General features: G+C 44.1%; 1 pseudogene; it reads left to right on the top strand.

Moving 5' to 3' along the window:
* The first annotated feature begins 3,256 nt into the window (after positions 1 to 3,256).
* LOC123574209 (U6 spliceosomal RNA) lies at positions 3,257 to 3,351 on the top strand (annotated as a pseudogene).
* The last annotated feature ends 16,795 nt before the right edge of the window (positions 3,352 to 20,146 follow it).

Below are 20,146 nucleotides of genomic sequence, written 5' to 3'. Positions count from 1 at the left end.
GCAGATTTGACAAATCTGAAATCTCTTACACAAAGCCATTTATCATCTAATGTGTGCCTGCCCTGCACCACAGTTTAAGTTATAGCTTTTTAATGGGGTAAAACATTTCAATGAAATCATCAAAATACCTTAAACCAAAACTGCTTATAAGATATTGATGAGTTTCAAGCATTGATTCTACCCCTGAAAATATCAACCTTGCCATTGGCATCATGGGTACTTCTAATAAAAGCAGCCAAGGAGGTATAATGAATATCTAATGAACCATTTTGTATGTCTATGTTGCTTCTCGAATTGGAAATAAATCAATGAGCCTTACAAAATGCATATTTTAGTGATATCTCTATAAACAATAATCTTGTTTTTCTATCATGACTTGAATGTCATTCTTTTTATAATATAATTGAAGATTTAATAATTTATTATATAGGTTGCCTTCCTGTTTAAGCTCTAGGTTATGTGTGTATACATAATACATATAGGTTGCCTTCCCCATTTAAGCTCTAGGTTATGTGTGTGTGTGTATATATATGTGTACATATATATAGTGTATGTATATGTGTGTGTGTATATATATGTGTGTGTGTGTGTGTGCATATATATATACACACACATAACCTAGAGCTTAAACGGGGAAGGCAACCTAGTCCAATGTCTGATTTTTAAAAATTTTGAAATGTCCTTGTATGTAGAAGCTCTGTGGGTCCTAAAAGTAAACCAAAATGCTGACATTCCAGGAGCAAACATAGGGGCACATGAATAGTAACTAGTAAACAAGTCCTAGATGCTTCCATGAATATAATACCAGGAGAAGGCCTAGATCCAGTGCCAAGGGCTAAATGAAGACTAACAGAGGCAATAATCCTGCTTCACAGGCACTATAGCTGAGCCCACACTCACCTGGCCAGTCAGGCCAAGGCCAGTCTCCTTGGGCTGGAATAAGCTCCTCTGGGAACAGTGTGGTGTGTTCACCTAGAGACCTCTTCCTGACAAAGGTTTCGGCTGTGTTGTCCCACCCGCTTCCTCAGCTGAAAATGGGAAATGGGGCAAGTTGCTTCCCCTCCTGCTGGCTCAAATCCTATGACCCAAAGCACAGTCTCCATCTCAGCAACTTCCCTTCCAGAGGCCAAATATAACCATCCCTTTCCTGGCTCGCTAAAATTCCAGTCAGACTGCTGTGCATAGTGACAGACGGCCAAAGAGCATCTCACCAGCCCAGCCACAGCCAAAAATAACAGCCACTTGGTTAGCACAGACTGTGGAGTTTTTCTTGTTTTCTGTTGAGACTTCGTACTGAGTTATTTTTTTGTTTTGGTTTTGGATTTTTTTGTTTTTGTAGTTTGAAAGTAGATAGAGTAACTGAAGAAGTGGCCCCACCAAATTCCTACATGAGGTTCCTGGGTTTAGTTAGTTCCAGCAGTGATGGGTCATGACCAGAAAGGTACTCACCTCTTAAATCTCCCCAGCCACCTACCCAAAAGGAGGGGCTGATAAGCGCATTTTCTCCCCACTCTGTCCAGCAGTGCCTCCTGCACACCCCAGGTCATGCTGGGACCCAACCACCATGCTACATTTTCTCCTGGGTCTTATGGAAGGAAGACTCGGGGAGGCTCTCCTGTGGGCTGGGTGGGGACATTTCCAGACTTGCACTCATGATGCTTCTGGGCAGTAGACAGGCCCCAGCCCCAAGCTGTCAGTCTGGTGCCCTCCACAAGTTCTAAAAGGCGTTAAATTATTAATTTATTTCTTTAAAAATACACAGTACTGAACAACAACCAAGCCCACTTTTGATCTGCGTCATGACACACAAGGCTCTTGTCAGCCAGGTTTTGTACAGGCCAACAGACACATCTTATTAAATCTTACCTAGCCGGTGACATGAACCTGGAGCATGCTAAAGAGATTTAGGCTGAGAAAGATGATTTTCTTCTCCATGCCCTGTTTCCAAATGCAATGAATAATAAGAAATTTTGCAAAACTGTAACATTCAACTGTTGGAACATCTTTGTACTTTTGTTCTTCAAAGTCAGAATGTTTTCTGGAATTATGTTTCTACCTGAGGAAAAAAAATACTCCTTCAATTTCTATGTGTGCAAGCATATCACACAGATATATCTCATTTCTTGTCATGTTGTATGCCGTCCCAAGACCAATAAATAATTTATGCATTAAATGCATTTATCAGCTCTCGTGTGTGTGTGTATATATGTATATAATCTCCTATGTGTTAATGTCAAAGATGTCTTCTATATTAATGGAAAGCAAGCAACCTCTTGGGTGTTTTACCACCATGAAATTAACTTTGTATCTTACCCATCAAATGAGTGAAAAGTGAGAACAGGTCCCTGCTCTTCACAAAAAACTAAATGCTAGTCTACAACAGAAGAGGAGTTACAGTAGAAATTTCTCATTGCATATCTGCTGAAATTGCTCCCCTCCCTTATTTTTTTTTTTTTCCAAAGAAGGTCTTTATTACTCCAGGGCTACTTAGATTGTAGAGGGAATACGGCTCCTAAATTTCAACTTGTTCTATTTAAGTTGCCTTTCCTTTGCTTCCCACTATCATGCTTGTCATTAAGAACTGCTTCTGAGCCCTCGCAGTGCCAAGCCTGGGACCAGGTGCATGCGTTTGGCAGTCCTCACCTCCACTGCCATCCACAAGCTCCAATTTGGATTTAACCGTGGTCATCATTCACACCCTCATGGCAGCAGGATCTAGGGGTGCCACCAACATGATGACAGGCAGTGAGCATGAGCACTGGCAGCAACTGCTTTCGGCAAAGTCACGTGGCTGCACCTGGCTCCTGCTTGCTGTTCTGAGCCTGTCCCCTCTTTCCACCCATCCTTCCCATTTAGAAGGCTTCTGTGTTTCAGTGATGCCATGAAAGAACCCCCAGACTGATAGAATCTGAGAGGAATGGAACTCAAAAATAATCTAGTCCAACCTGCTCATTTGAAAAATAAGGAAATGGAGGGCCTGAGGGGATAACGTCCTTGGCCGCACTCACACAGGTAGTTGCTGCCACAGCAGAGACTGGAACTAAGTATTTGAACCCACTTTCAAGGCTCTTTCCACCATACCAGTGGCTCCCAACATTTGCTGGCACAACCCACAGTCAGAAGGAAACTTTACATCCTGATTCACACTTATACACACGTATGCAACTTATACAAACGTTTTACAAAACAGTGCTTACTATCTGACACCCTTTGATCTTTTCTATTGTAGTAGATTCATTTTAAAATATTCTGGAGATTGCTTAACAGCACGTAGACTCAAATTGGAACAGTACAGAGAAGATTAGCATGGCCCCTGCACAAGGATAACATGCAAATTTTTTCCATATTTTTTTGTACATTTACCACATGTTACTTTTCTTTCCAGGGATAACATTTATAGGTATACAGTCCTATAGTTTGCATTTTCTTAGTTAGATACATCCACTGAATATTTAGGAGGACGGGGGTTGACTTAGATACAGAACAGGGTCACTTTTAGGTCTAAGCATCATGCTCCTGGTCAGGAATGATCTTCCTGTCTACCTGTCCTCAGATTAGAAGGATGTGAAAGACAGAACGATCTAGTAGACAGAATACTGGACTGACAGTCAAGGCCCAGCATCTAGTCCTGGCTCCACCAACTGCTAACTGTGTAACTTTGGGCGAGTTTCCTCTGGGTTCCGTTAACTCATCTGCATGATCAAGCTGTTGCTAACTGACAGAGTTCTGAGGAGTAAATGAAATAATGCAAATTAAAGCAATAAAAAGCTCTATGCACAAGACTTGCCCTGGAATAGCAATGATCTTCCATTCTCACGTTTCAGAGAAATATGGTATCTAAAGAGGTTTCTGGATTGTCATCAAAACACCTGCATAATGTATTATGAATAAATTTGGTAGATTAAAGAAAAACCATACCCTGAAACTACCTTATTTTTAAATGTGTTTGCAGGTGTTTGAAGAGGAGGGGCTCACTCCAAATCTTGAAGATGTTCAGCCTTGAAAAAGTAGAAGTCATTGTGACCAAAGATGATGCCACCACACCTTGGAAAAAAAAGGTGATGAGTCTCAGATGGAAAAATACATTCAAGAAAGGTCAATACTAGCGAGTATGAATGAACACATAGCAAAAATTTCAGATGGAACAGCCATGCCAAGGGCTTGTGGGACAAGTGAGGCCGAGTGAATAAAAAGAAGCAGCCCCAGAGACACTCAAGGTGGTTCCAGCTGCTTGTGAAGGAGGCTTCTTTCTAAGAGGTGGCTGGGCTTGGTTTCGGTGTATTCCAGTTTGGGACTCATGAATTGCAACTAATAAAGATCAAAAAACTGATACAGAAATTGTTTTATAAAACTTTCAAAATGCCTGCAGTGACCTTCACAAGAGCAGAAGTTAGGAGGATCCCTGACAGCCGAGAACATTGTGCGAAGCCCCTCAGAAGTTAGTTGTGAAGCCCTGCTGGGAGATCTTTGGCTGCACGGGGGAGAGGGATGGTGGGGAGGCGGACAGGCATAATCGTCACTATTATGGTATAGGAAGGGCTGCTGCTTCTCTGCCTGAAACAGGGAACACCTGTTTCAGAGAAGAAGGTGTCAGGAAGATCCTAAAGGAAAGGACCCTGGCGCAGGCAGAGTGGGTGGAGGTGGATGGGAGGCGGTGAGTTCTAACTCCTTAAATAGTGCTTTATCACTACTCAGGAACTGTTACAGGAAGCTCAGAGTTGTGTTTCTCACCAATAATCTCAGAGAAATCACTTCAAAAAAGAGACTAAAGAACAGGTTGCAGGTTTCAGTAAAGGGTTCCATTTGACAAGGTATATGATGGTTGATGGTTTGCAGTTGTCATTGTCCATGCCTACTGATAACGTATTTTGTGTTTTTGAATGAAAAGACATTTGTACATTCCTTACAATAATAATAATGTTAAAAAGCTGGTGATGCTCACAAAATCGATTCCACAAATCCCAAGCAGAGTGTGTGGAGGCAGCGCACACTGGAGGCGCAGGCGGCATGAGCAGCCCTCTGCTGTCCCCTCCCCTCCCACAGGCTCCCGCCAGCTGCTCTGACCCCCGAGACACCCACTCCTGCTGCATCCCTCACATCCAAAGGCTCTTCCAGTGCCCTCTGGGACCTTGGTTCCAGGGTAAGCAACGCACCCAAGCTCGTGGGGAGGGCGGAGCACTCCTTCCTCTACCTGAGTCCGCAGGGACTGCGGCTCTCCCCGGTGCTGCCCAGCCTACCCCAGGTAGGGAGTGCTTCATGGCCCCATCCTCCTGGGGACTGAAAAGGGCTTTGTGTCCTTCTACCTGTATGTAAATCCCTCTCTCTCTCTCTCCCTTAGCCACCTGGTTGCCCAACACCACCTGAACCTTCCACTCACATCTTGGGAACTTACCATCTTCTTTTCTGTCCTAGATCTTGCCATCGGCATGGACACTTCAATGTCCCTCCCTGTGGGCAGCACATCCAATACATTTGCTGTCCCTTTCTTTCCCTCCCTCACCTGGTGACACCCCTAACCTGCCAATGGCCTAGAGTGGTCCCATCTGAGATATTTTCAACCTGTATCTTGATGCCTCACCACAGCCTCCTCTCCTGGGATCCTGGTTCCCTTTAACCCACTGCCCCTGACTTTCAATCTCCCTGAGCCCGTCCATCCCTGCTCTTCCCATTTCCTCATTCTCTCATCCCCCTTTTGGTTTTGCTTCCTTCCCCCTCCCACGTACACTCCAGGGCCCAGCACTTCAGCCCCATTTTTGACAACAGCCCCCTTCCTAAACCAACAGACTATGAACCTGCTTCGTAGTGCACAGCCGGCAACGAAGCAAGACAAGAATCGAGCACATAGCCCCAATATGTTCATAAATCGCGTACATTTTACTACTGGGCTGACATTTTCTTCATTTTAAAGTGTATCACAAAAATGGAAAGGCACAAATGACATGATTTTAGAAGGCCAATATAACAAGTATTTCAGTAATTTCTGCCCATTCCCATTGGAGCATTTTATACAGCCCCTGAGGGTGTGTGCACTCCAGTTTAGGGACCATAGCTCTAAACCCTATCACTCTTCTCCCTCTGTCACATCCACCCTACAAAGCCATCCCTGAGCCCGTCTAGTCATGAGTGTCCTGTTCTCTGCCAGGTGGCTAAGTGGTGTTAGAAGACACACTCAGTCCCACGTAACCTCTGGATGTACTCTTTCAGCTCAGGACAATGCCACTGAGAGCCTTCAAGGGTCAACAGTCAAGCTGGTCTGCAAGAAAACTTCTTTCATCTTCATCTATTGCCAGCACCCAGCACAGTGCCTGGCACTAGCCTGTGACCATGAATGCATTGATCTGTGCACACATAGCATCCACATCACTCTGCCTACGTGGTTACCAAGGCATGAAGAGCACAATAGAGAGAGCCGTGACAGGTCAGGACATCCCAGCTGGGGCGCATTTAGTTCTGAAGCTGTGTGAGGGTGCCTTACCGTCACAGCACCTCTGTCTGCCCATGGTGGCCCAAGCAATAGACTGGCCCTCAGGATGTGCCGGAGGCAGTTTAATTAAGGCCATTTTGACACCTTAACTATTCCAGGAGGTTGTTTGGAGGTGAGAAATAGGGCTCTTTCAATCTTCTCTTTAATACTTGCAGCAACTCTGGCTCAGGGCACAGCTGTAGCCCCTTTTCCTTCAGATGTCGCCTCACAGAAGGATGCTACTGTCAAAGGAAAGGGGTGAGGAGAGTGACAGAGCTTACACAGCAGCCTCCAGTGGACACAACGTAGACTGGATTTGAGCAAGGCCTCCAGGGTAAGCACAAGGAGAGGTGCTGGAAGAGCCCAGGAGATGTGTTTGACCTACCTTCATCTCTGGACATGGAGGGCATCTCTCTCTCTCTCTCTCTCTCTCTCTCTCTCTCTCTGTCTGTCTCACACACACACACACACACAGAGAGAGAGAGAGAGAGAGAGAAAGAGAGAGACACAGAGACAGAGAGAAGACAGCTATGGCACTTTCTCAGGAGGTAAAGATGATTTAGGCAAAATTCCCTCACTTCCTACAGTTCTTTCATCTTCTCTTTCTCCCTTCCTCATCCAGTGTTTCTTAACGACTGGTCACGGACTGACCCCTGAATCAAAGTCACTAAAGCCCTGTTATCAATGCAGATTTCTGGCGACATCTCAGTCTAAGAGAATTAGCAACTCTGAAACTGGAGCAAGAGACTCTGCATTTAAACAATATTTTGCCCATTAAAGTTTGAGCACCACTGAAAAACCTCTCTTCTTCTCCTGTGTTCTTCCCAACTACGCATCCCTAATCTGTGGCCCCCATCGATCTTGCCACCATTCCCCTCTGCCCCTCCACTCCTGAGGCCATCATGATGAAGCCGGTGGGAAATCCAGTGGAAGGACCAGACAGGAATAAGATCATCTGGGCCTTCATCTTCCTTCACCGACCAAGAGCTCTTCTCTTCCTGTGCTTTTATTTTAATCTAGGACATCCCCTCTCTTGGCTCCTGGAGGCCCTGCTTCATTTAATTTGGCCTCCTTGCCCAAGCAGACTCCTGGGCAAGCCTGGGAACTTAGTATCCTGAATTCAAATGAAGTTGCCTGGAGGAAACAGGGAGCTAAGGTTTAGCCTAATGTTGATCTATTTTTGGCCAAAGCCACCCTCCACTAATAGGTCTCTACTAATAGACTTGCAGAGATGGCGCTCTTAATCAATGCTAAACAAGAGTTATAAATCATAAAGACATTTGCTGTCTTCTTACCTCCCAGGAACGGGAGAGGACTCTGACCATGAAGCGTTCTAATCTAAACTCAGAGAAAATTCTCCGAGCCATTCTTCCGCTCACAGAATTTCCGGGCACCAGTCTCCCTGCAGCTTTGACAAGTGAGCTATTTTGGTATGAGAACAAGTAGAGTTATTGTTATCTCTGCTCTGAATCAAGGATGAAAAGAAAAGGTGAGCGGGAGAAGGAGGGTGTGAGAGAGAAGAACTGGGGGTGAGGTGCGGAAAAGCAGAAAGGACTTCAGATACCGAAAGAAAAGGAGGCAGATGCTCTTCCCGGGAAGGAAGTCACCAGCAGGCCGGTTTAGAGCTTGAAATCAGCACGTGACCCTCAGCAACCATAGTAACAGTCCCTCCCTCTGGTCTCACAGGGCTCTGGAGGGGCGAAGACTGCAGGATACACGCCAAGGTGCCTTGTCAGTGGTGAAGTGTTTTCTACACAGGGTGGCAGCTCCCTATCTGTGACCAGGGAGCTACTGCGCCTTTCCTACAGCCCCACTCAAAGACTCAGCACGGCCCAGGCCAGAAGGAAGTTTAGACAGCAGACCCTCCGTCAGCAGATACCTTTCCCTGCCCTTCCTACCGGGTCACGTAGGCCCTTAACAAGGGTGCTATTTTAGCAAGAAACTGAAAATGAAGAGAATCTGCCCTCCAAACATGCTGAACACTTATTTTAGCACACAGCCTCACGGAGGGTCAGTGCTCCACGCATGTTTTAAAGCGTTTGTGCCTATTTATTTTGAGAACGGCAGGGCCTGAGCCACAGCTTCCTGCATTCTGCTTTGTCAGCACGAAAGATTTGCTGCCATAGGCATGCTGAGCTCCCTGTGGGGCCCCCCTTCTCCTGGAGTCTGACTGAGAGGAGATGCTTATCCCAGCCCTTAAATGAAGAGACTTCCTCTAGCTCCCACTTCTGCCTCACCCCTCCGCCTCCCACTGACAAACAGGCCTGGCTGCAAGGTGTGCGTGTCACCAGGACCTGGCCACCAGAGGGCGACAGAGAGCAATGAGGGCCGAACAGATTCCCAGAAGGAGCCAAATCCCCTGCCACATCTGCTCCCTCCTCCAGCCCAGAAGCTGCCAGACTTGCTAGCATTTGCCAGTCCACCGAAACAAACATCTCACCGTCATCGTACAGTTCCTTGGTAAACTCTTATTTTCTTCTTTATCAAGTTTGGATGGAAAACAAAACAATTAATTTTAAGAGCAGCACACAAGAACCTAAACATTATTTATGTCTCTAATTATCTTGTTCTGGTGGGTATTTTAGTCCCTGTCTGGTCAGGACATTAATTATCTTCATAACTACAGCAAAAGTTAAATAATAAGCACCCAAGGCTACAGCACTACTGTAATGTGCAAGCTTAAATGAACTTATAAATTTTATTAATGGATGCTTTATACAACTCCATATATTATAAATCAAACAAGAAACCTATTTCTATCTTTTAAGGGTACGGTGAAAAAGCTTTAACATTATTGAGGATAATTTTTATTAAGTTTAAAACTCCCTTTTTCCAGTAATGAGACTGTTATGAGGATAATTTAATCTAGTTTGTCATGAGGCACCCCGGCTTGTTAAATAAGTTAATAAATGACTGTGCATTAATCAAAGTGACAAAGCTATGAAGAGCTGGGGATGGGAGACAATTCTGGTGATAGTATTAATTAGTATTTAATTAGAAACTTAGGACCCATAAATAAAAAAAAATCATGGTAGAGACATTTATGCAAATTGCTCAGCGCCTGCAGTGGAGTTAGCTTTGCTTTAAAGAAACATGATTTTTTTTTTTTCTAACATACTGTACACGGCAGCACTGTGGCCACATCACGTGGCTTAAACGAGTTCTTCTTTTGTTTCCAATTTGTTCCAATTACAGGCCTGTAAATTCAAATCATTCTTTTGACTGTCTTGATTGAAATGTAGAGTTTCCACAGTTTCTACTGGGAGTTCTGGGGTTTTTTTTTTTCTCTTAATAAAAAAGGAGAAATGTTTTAAAGACATAAAGAAAGAGCTTTAGATTCTTTTTCTGCTCTTTTAATTAAGATGTGTGCCACCATTTTCTAAGAACAATTGTGGATTCCATTTGGTACACAAACAATGCCTCCTTTTTCAATCCTGGTGAGCTGTAACTAGGTTTTGTTATGTGATATAATATTGAAGACTGCATAGATTCAACTGCCATCATTTTTATGATAATCACAGCACTTTTAGCTTTTCCCTCAATAACGTACTTGGATAAATGGGCAATTTTTGATGGCCCAAAAAGATAATAACTGTTTGGTTCTGAACGCCACTGCTTTCCTAAGGTACATGTTCCCCCTTTTCAGACTTTATTATTTGTTGCATTTATTCAAGAAAGGTTATCCACAGTAAAACTGCTTTTTCTATTCAACAGTCTATCTCTGTCATGGTTCATTTATGTGTGAGCATGACGGACTGAAGCCCGTATTATCCACAGCTGACAAGTGTCAGGCCGACAGTTCAATCAGCCCTTCCTCGAGATGATGCCCAAGGCCCCGTGTTTGAAGTAGGACAATAAAGCAGGCAACACAATCAGGGCAAACTGATCCGATCCCTGTATGTAAAGAGGATTCTGCCTAATAACACAGTGTGGTTTTTTTTTCCCTCTCCAAACATATTAGTCCTTAAACAGTGACTTGGCCCTTAAGAAAATCTGTGACTGACATGAAAACGCTGAAGTTTTAAGGTGGTTGGTTTATCCATAGCCTCATGGGGCTGCTTCTTTGTGCAGACTAGTTTTGTCAAAGTCAGAAAAATAATGTATTCAGTGTCTGATCATTTTTAGGGAGTTATTTGAATGGGATTTTAAGTCAGACATCCTGATGTTGACACAGGGATCATTTTCTTGTCCTTTTGTTTTACATTTGTGGAACAGATCATTTGCATTGGCTAATAAAATTAAATCTCTGAAATGCATACAAAAGTGAGTTCCCTTCAGCAACACTCCTCAATTCCCTCCACCAGCCGAGTAAGCAGAGTTGCTGGGTGTGTTTCTTTATATTAGGTCTCTCTAGAACACAGGGTATAATGCAAACATATCTTCAAAATTAGTGCTGCTTCAGCCTGGGTAACACTTAGACTCAAATGTATATTAAAGCATTTCACTACAGATCCTGACAATCAACAGCAGGGCCAAAGTCGATAAAATGCTAATAACCTGCTGTGGTCTGTTCCTTGGAGGACTGGAGTACTGCTGCTGTGCTCTCTTCCAGCCTTCAGACCATTGCAGGCGACAATGGGCAAGGGAAGGCGGCTCACCCCTTTGGAAGGGGCCAAAACACTGCATACCTTTCATAAAGAGGAAGCCAAAGACCCTCTTAAAGCATCATAAAACCTTCAAGCTAGAAGGCACAATGCAAAACATCAAACCCAACCTCTTCCATACTTGATAAATGAGGCTCTGAGACATTTTTGTGACTTCCAAGGTCAGAGAGCTTGTAAGTAGCAGTGGAAGGAAAAAGTTAGCAACAACAACAAAGGAATCCTCTGAATTTTGCTTCTCGTTATATGACTTTACTAGGCTGGGCAAGTTAGTGCAGAAGGGATTGATGAAAAGCAGAATCCAGAAGTCAGAATGTGAGGAATGATGCCAGCAACTACCAAACATGACTTCTGTCAATTTCCTTCTTGCACAATGCTGGAAGTCCTAAGTACCGTATTTTCTGTGAATGTGTTTGTTCTGTGAATGCTGGTTTTTCTCCATCTACCCTGCTGTGTCCCAATGTACCCATTTACTGCATTTTCTCCACCACTTTGACCCCACAGACCACATCACCCAAACACCCATGACTGCTGGCTTCCAATTGTGTTAGAGATGAGGGGAGGCACTAATGGCCAGTCAAGTGGGAAGAGAGAGGCTACACTGTGTCCTTGTCCCCTGCTTGGACTCTCCATCTCAGAAGAAGACTGTCCCTCCAGCACTCCTGCTTCCACCGAGAGGCTCTTCCTCCAGGGCTCCAACTGTCATGGGCCCCAGTCCCTCAGTTTCCTCCCCTTGGCTCTTCAGTCCTCGGGGTTACCAGCTCCCCACTGGTACTAAACTTGGGGTGCCTCCCATCTCTTGTTTGTCCGCCTACTTCTGTCCACACTTCTGAAGTAGCCCCTTCTTTAAAGTCTCCAGCAGAACCATCTCCAGTGAGTTCTGTTTCCTGCTCGGACTCTGATGCATTGAGTGATTTACATTGCTAACTGATCCTACTTCTAGTTCAGTAGTTCTTAGGATATTCTGAAATCCCACAGAGAATCTGATGAAAGCTATAGGCTCTCTCCCCACACACACAAAAAAGTCACTTATGCACATATGCACAAAATTTCAGACAATTGTGGCATGTTCATAGACACTTAAAGGCTATTTACAAATTTTCTAGGACATCCATGAAACCCCCAATATCGAACACCCATTTGTTCCACTTGATCATACCACGTTTCTTCTCAAAAGCCTCTACTGATGTCAAACCAACTACCAGAAAGCATGAAACCCAGACTCCTCAGAGCAGCATTTCAGGCTAAATCTGCCAGGGCCCCATTAACAAAAGAGCTAAGGGGAAACTTAATACAGGGGAGTTGTTGCAAGGGTGGAGAAAGAGGTGAAATGACAAGGGCAATGGTAAGGCAATGCAAAGATCAGCACCAGCAGCAAGCCAGGACTGAGGCCTGGGGGTCAAAGGGAAGAGGCGATGTCACCAGAGCCCAGGAGCCAGGGCTGTGCTGGGGAGCCAAAATCAGAGCAGGGGCCTCTCAGCAGGAGTTGGAGTCCAGAAAAAAAGACCCAGCCACAGCTGGTGATGCTGCCAAAGCAGAAAGAGAAGATGAGGACTCTCTGGGCTGCTTTTCTCCTACAGCTCTCCAGTCTTCACAGACCATGTGACTCAGAAGCCAGCTAAGCAGAAGCCTGCAGGGATGCCTGAGGACCACGGCAGGGGGAAGGCTGTGATGGGCCTAAGATACAACAGGCCAGCCCGGGCACGGCTTCTCGTGCCTGTAATCCCAGCACTTTTGGAGGCCGAGGCAGGTGGATTACCTGAGGTCAGGAGTTCAAGACGAGCCTGACCAAAATGGTGAAACCCCATCTCTACCAAAAATAAAAAACTAACCAGGCGTGATGGCCGGCGCCTGTAGTCTTAGCTACTCAGGAGGCTGAGACAAGAGAATTGCTTGAACCCAGGAGGCGGAGGTTGCAGTGAGCCAAAATCGTATCACTGCACTCCTGGGCGACAGAGCAAGACTCTGTCTTTAAAAAAAAAAAAAAAAAAGAAGAAGAAGAAGATACAACAGGCCGATGAGTCACACAAAAGCCCTTCATGACCTGGCCTCTCCTGCTCATGGAGCCATGATAGAACCTGGGTTTTCATATCTATTGTGCACTAAACTGTGTGTCAGGCACTAGTTCCAGGAGGAAAGCTGCAGAATTCAGCCCAAGAGTTGCAAGTAAATATTCAAGACCGAGACTGGTCTGCTCAGACTGAAAAGTAGCAAGGGTGGTAAATTAGAGCGGGAAACCACAGAAGCTTGGGGAGGCTGGTGGGACAATGTCAGGAGTTTATTCCAGAGATAGAAAGAGAGAGGAACTTGGAATGGATTAATCAGACTTTGGAAAATGTGATTGACAGATTGGGAAGAAACCAACAAACCACACCCCTGGACATTCTGCTCCAGTCTTTAAGGGGCCAGATGTACTGACAGCAGTGGTTGTTCCTTGGAAATCTCTGGGGAGCTTTAAAAAAATCATGATGCCTGGGTCCACCCAGTGGTGTGCTAGAGCCAGTTCTTCCCAGCTCAGAAAAGATGGCTGTTAAATGTTCAGGAATTTTCAGAGTCAATTGTTAAACACAGTCATTATTAAAGATCAGAAGACATAAGCTTATAATTAAATAAATCATTGAAAACAAAGGTAATAAATACTCAAAACTTATCATTTTATAATAATTTTACTACTCCTATGCTTTTGAGGTTGCTTACCACATCTGAATGGTGGCAACGCTATATTAAGACGTGTTGTTATGCATCTCTTCCCAATTCCATGTTCAGTGCCATCACATCGACAGAAATTAGCAAACACTATAAATCAGGGCTTGATTAATTTTGTTGTTGATTGTTTACATAAGAGGTTGGCAAATTACAGCCCACAGGTCAAATCTAGCCTGAAGTCTCTTTCTGTGTGTCCTACGAGTTTGTACAGTTTTAAAGGATTGTTTTTTTGAAGGAGGAGGAGGAAGACATCATTTGTGGTCCACAAAACATAAAATATTTACTATCTGACCCGTTACTGAAACACTTTGCCAAGCCCTGGTCTAGACTTAAGAAAATGTGAATAATGCAAATTAAACTTAATGTACATCATGTCTGTAACCATCACATTATAAATAGCACAGAAAATCGAGAAAATATTCTCCCAGTGTTGAAAACTGTTACCTCATCAGCAAAGAAGTTTCTCATGTCATTAATGAACGAGTGAAATTCCAACATTTATCTTCATTGTTATACTTTCGTGTTATCTGTTAATGTAAATGAAAATACCAACCAACATTCATGTTGGAATTACACTCATGGGTCAGTGACTGAACTTGGACAGTAGTCAAGCACTTATTTGTAGAATGATTTTGTCAAATCATGGTTGAATTGCAGCCATAGGTTAACTACAGACAAAAGAGTTCAGCAAAAATGCAGGAAAGCATGACCTGAGAATCAATTGCAGGAGAGCATTCTGTAATGAAGAGTATTGTATATTTCCTTATTATTTGTAAGTTGTATACCATACATCCTTTTCATCAGTAAAATTATAATAAATTTCTGTACATACACACATGAATGCTTGTTTTCCAGAGAGGCGGTTATTAAACTTTTTCCAGCACACATTTACCCCACTCCTAGAGTTCACTTTAATTGTTCTGGGATGTGACCTTGGCATTAAGTGCTTAAAACTTCCCCCATGCTACTCCAACGTATAGCCAATATTGAGGATCTCTGGCTCGGGGAAAAGGCAAAAATGCAGGGCATAGAATCCCTTAAGATTTTATTCCCTTTGGTCAGAAAGTCGATTTAAGCCTGCCCATGATGGCCCTGGGAGTGAGAGTGAGGTGCGTGTGTTAAGAGTAGGGGAGGACAGGGGACTGCCTGCCTCAGGAACTGGACACACCTCACAGGGTCAACTATAAATCAGTTGTTTGATTTATAGACACATCTGACCTTTATCTATCTCCTCTGAACAAAATTTTCCTGGAGCAATGTTCTCACAGTCTCCTAGACATGCTCTATTCTTTCTTTTCCCAGAGTTAATCTCAGTCTAACTCCACCAAGGACCACTTTTCCTCTTCTGTTTCTTACCTCAATTTTACCCATCCCTCACACTACAGCTAGATACCCCCTCTTCTATCAGACCTTCCCCAGCAATGACAGGCCCATTCATGGCCCACTCCAGTTTTGTTTACCCGTTGCTAATGAAACCTTGTTTATTAGGACAGCCCTGTGCCCAAGCTAAATATTGTTTCCAGGCCTCCTCTGTAGCCAAATGCAGCCAGTGGGACACAGTTTTAGCTAACGAGACCTAAGGTGAAGTCTGATGAGGGTTTGGGGCAGAGCTTGTGCTTTCCCGATAGGCATGTTCAAGGCAGCTGGTGCAGACTCTGCCCCACTTCTCTACAGCAGTCATTTCCAGAGCATGGGGCAACCAGCCCATATGCAAAGGATGGAAGAGTAGAAAAGCAAAAGGAGCTGGTGCTTTGATATCTTCACTGAGCCACAACCCCAGCCCCTGGTTTCTTGCCATTGGAAGTCTTATTCTATGAGAAAAATAAATCCCAAATTGTTCAAGTCACTCCTGGTTGGACATTCCATTGCTGCAACCAGATGCAATCCTAAGAGAAATGCCAGTCCAGCAATGCCACAGTGATTGCACTGTCTATAACTGTAAACTCCTACAGATTTGTTCTGCAGCACCTAGAACAGCAATCTCCAATGAGTGAATCAGTCATCTCCCAGACAATTAATTGTAAATCAGTTGTCTGGTATTTGGGTGCACTTCCCCTCTAAGATTGGACTATTTCAGAAACTCCAGAGCAAAGGTTTATAGCACGTAAACTCCTGGAATAATGAAGGTGATTAGAAACAACATTTAGGCAGACGTAAGCTCACATAGCTTCATGAAGAAGTTGGGTCTCCAACAGTGATTTGTAAATAGAGAAGATAAAGAAAAGAATGATTCCCAAGGATCTGACTTTTGTCCATGACTTACTTTTGAGGCGGAAGGAATGTGTGTAGTTACTGCATGAACTCAGTGGGTGCATGTGCTTAGATCAGAATGTAAAGGGCGTAGAGCTTGGAAAGGCCACATCTTAATAGTGCATGAGTCAGTGACAATTGTACACTGAGCTTAGCAGACCACATTAGCAATAACTATTACATACACGGTTGCATTCTATTTTTGTATCACATTAACGGATATATTATTGGTAATTGTTCTTAATAGAATCACAGAAATGAGAGATGGAAATGCTATACAGTATGATGGAATGCCCTTCTTTTACCATTGATCATTATAATAAGCCTACTCAGTCATTACTTACCAACCATACTACAACTTTGCCAATGAGGCAGACCAAAATGAGGAGATAAACAAAATTGGTTTCCTTGCTAAATGCAAAGCCTAAGTTTTAAGATATTTTGCTGTAGTTTTAAACTGATTGTCAATTAGTCAATGAGCTATGGCAGGCAATGTATTTCTGTGTAATTAGTGTGTGTCTTAGGGGGGTTATTTGGCATGAGGCTGAGGGCAAAGTAATTTGTATCTCCCAGGAAGTGCAATAATTGCCTCAAGCTGAACTGCTTCAAAAGTGTATTAATTCTATTAGGAAACATTTATGTTATTTTTTATATGGCATCCTGTATATTCATGAAGTGTACTCATAGACCATGAATTGTTCATTTTGTAGGCTTTGCCACATGAGTATGGCATCATTGATAACCAGGAAAAAGAGTGGGGTTGTTTCTCCCCTTGGAGAAGGCACATATTGTTGGAAAAGATGCATGTTGGGTTTTGAAATCCATCTCATTAGGAGACCACTGAATCCTAACAGGCAGAAGAGGTAGTTTTCAGAAAGCTAAGTCAAAGGTAACACCATTTGTTTGAAACTAACTGTTCAGGAAGCCACAGGCCTTCTGTTTGGGTTTGCTGTGCAGTCTGTGTGAGAAGACCTGTGAGAGCAGAAAGCTATGGTGATTACAGGCTAGATCTTGGCACTTTTGGACAACCATTTCCCCATCCCTGTTCAGGAGGTTCAGGGCACAACTAAGCCATTCATTCCTTTATTCATTCAACAAGTATTTACAAATGAATGCTCAGTGTGCTAGTTATCTATTGTTGTGTAACAAATCACCCCAGTTTAGCAGCTTAAAACAGCATGGATTGTCTCACAGCTTCTGTGGGTCAGAAATCACATACGGCTTAGCTGGACCCTCTGTGTTCCGGTCTCTCACAAGGCTGCAGTCTAAGGCCAGCCCACGTTCTGCGGCCTCCTCTCAAGACTCCTCTGGGGAAGGATCTGCTTCCAAGTTCTGTGCAAAGGCCTCAGTTTCTCAAGGGCTGGTGGACTCAGGCCTGAACTTCCCTGATAGACATTGACCAGAGACCAGCCCCGGTTCCCTGCCACAGAGATCTCTCCGATACGAAACTTGCTTCATCAAAGTGTGAATGCCAAAGAATGTAGTAGAAAGAGTCTGCTGGTGAGACATGGTCACTATCTTTTAAAACTTAATTGCAGAAGTGACATCCCATCACCTTTGTAGTCTATTGATTCAAAGCAAATCACTGGATTCAGATGGCACAGAAGGAGAGGGGATCACACACGTGCATGAAAACCCAGAGGTGGAATCTTTGGGTCCTTTGTTAGCCTGCCTGCCACTGCCAGCCTCTGCCCTCGTAGCTTCCTAGTCTACCAGAGGCTCTGGAGGCTGAAAGAGAATAACAAGAGAGACCTAATATAAGGTGGGTGAGTAGGGAAAGCCTCTCTGCATAAGTGACATTTAATTTGAAGACTCAATAATGAGGAAAAGTTAGCTAGGTACAGAGTTGGGGAAGAGCATGACATGTTTGAGGAACTGAAATGAGATCTGAGTGGCAGGAACGGAGTGCACCGGGGGAAGGTGGGACAAGGTGAGGTTGGAGAGGTAGGCAGGGGCTGGATCGTGCCAGGTTGGAGGTCAGGATGAGAAGTTTAAATTTTATTCTGAGTGCAAGTGGGAAGCCACTGGAGGATTTTAAGCACAGAGTGACATGATCCAATTTACATTTTTAAAAGATCACCCTTGCTGCTGCACAGAGAGTGAACTGGAAGCAGAGAGAGCAGTTAGGAGCCTCTGCTGGCAAGAGGTGGTGATAACCTGGATTCGGAGGTGGCGGGGAGATGGAGCGAAGCGGATGCATATGGGATGGGTTTAGAGTTTAAAATTAACATCCTCAGTGAGAATATGTGTCCATCAAGTTACCAGGTTATTTTACTCCTTCTCTTTGTTCATTTTTTAAGAGAAATAAAGAAAAAGGAGAAGAAAGGATCACATAAAGCCGATGGGAAGAGAATAAGGTGGACAGAGTAAGACACCTGAGGCTGAGAAGGGAGGAAGTCGTGAGCGGATGGGATGGAGTACAGCATGGGAAGAGCATGGACCCCGCCCTGTCCTCCTAGGCTGGGTCAGCTTGGCGCTTCCATTTCCTCCTCTGTAAAATATCCGCCTTATTAGTAAAAGGCGGATTAGTAAAAGGGTTAAATAAAATAACAACCTCGGACAGATCCTGGAAATTTTTTGCATGGTTCCTTCACTCACTTTTTAAATTTAATTTAATTTAATTTTTTTAATTTTACAGTCAGGGACTCACTCTGTCACCCAGGCTGAAATGTAGTCACAAGATCATAACTCACTATCACCTTGAACTCCAGGACTCAAGGGATATTCCTGCCTCAGTTTCCCAAGTAGCTAGGACTACAGGTGTGCACCATCATGCCCAGCTAACTTTTTAAAAAAATCTTTTGGAGAGACAGAGTCTCAGTATGTTGCCCAAAATCTCAAGCTCCTGGGCTCAAGTGATCCTCCTGCCTCCACCTCCCAAAGTGCTGGGATTACAGGCGTGAGCCACCGCACCTGGCCCTTCATTCACTTTGTTCAGATCTCTACTCAGTTGCCACAACCTCCCTGGTTGCTCCAGCTGACATAGCACAGCCCCATCTCCATCCCTCTCTAACCCCATACCTGACTCCGGTCAGCCTGCTTTCCTTTGTTCACCCTGCATTCTCAAGGCCTAGAAGAGTTCCTGGAATGCAGTGGGTACTTGGGAAAATGCACGGAGTGTGGCAGGGTGTCGTTGCTGAACACCAGCATCCTGGGCAGGCTGTCTTCAGTGCGTGTGTTCCAGACAGCTTCGGGAAACCTGCTTAGAATGTAAGTGAGTAACAGCCACTCACACAGCTGAGTATAACTTATATAGTACCTGACAACATACAAAGGACTTTGCATGGGCCCCGTGTTTAAATCCTGCTAGCCAGTCTCTGAGATAGGTAATGTTCCCATTTATAGATGAGGCAATTGCAGAGGGGAATTAACAAACTTCTCCAAAGTCCAGAAACAACAGACACTGGAAAGCAAGCCAGGGTCCTGCCTTACTACAAATGCCTTTCCCAACAGGACGAAATTGTGTTTTTCTCCTGACTCCCCAGCAGATATACTGGCCTGTGCCCACCAGGATCCTGCATCTGTTCCTCGGGAGTCACCTCACTCTGCCTGCACATTTCCAGTCTCTGATCTGAGAGGCAGCTGATATACAGACCCTCAGCATGCAGTATACCCAAACTGCACCCAATGGAATTGCAGCAAGACAAGCCAGCTGTATGTGTGCTTGCCAGTCAACTTCTCCACATTCCAGGGCTTTCTCTTTCCTTCAGAACTCACTTGTGCCTCACTGTACTTCTTAGTTTAATTTAATCCTGTAGACTCCTGGTCTGAACACTCTTTATTATTTATAAAAATAAGTAAAATACCTTCACTTTGGCATTCATGCATTTGTCAAAAAAAAGTATTGAGCGTCTGCTTGGTGGCAAGTGGAACTGGTCAACCAGATAGACACGGTCTCTATCCTCAGGGAGTTCATATCTACAAGCAAAAGCAGACTTTAGGTACCAATTATTACTTAGTTAACATTGTGGTTGATGCTATAAAGCATAAGTTCAGGTTGACATGGAAGCTTAAAAGAAGATACTGTCTGTGATCTTGTCTTGGCGGTCCGGAAGGCTTTCTTGAGGAAAAGTCACTTAAACTAGTCTGCAAGGTAGCTAGAGATAGATAAGAAAGTTGAAGAACA

Source organism: Macaca fascicularis, chromosome 6 (assembly GCF_037993035.2).
Source record: "Macaca fascicularis isolate 582-1 chromosome 6, T2T-MFA8v1.1".
Taxonomy (NCBI): domain Eukaryota; kingdom Metazoa; phylum Chordata; class Mammalia; order Primates; family Cercopithecidae; genus Macaca; species Macaca fascicularis.
Note: the sequence above shows the minus strand (reverse complement) of the source record. Positions and strands in the feature narration are given on the sequence as shown.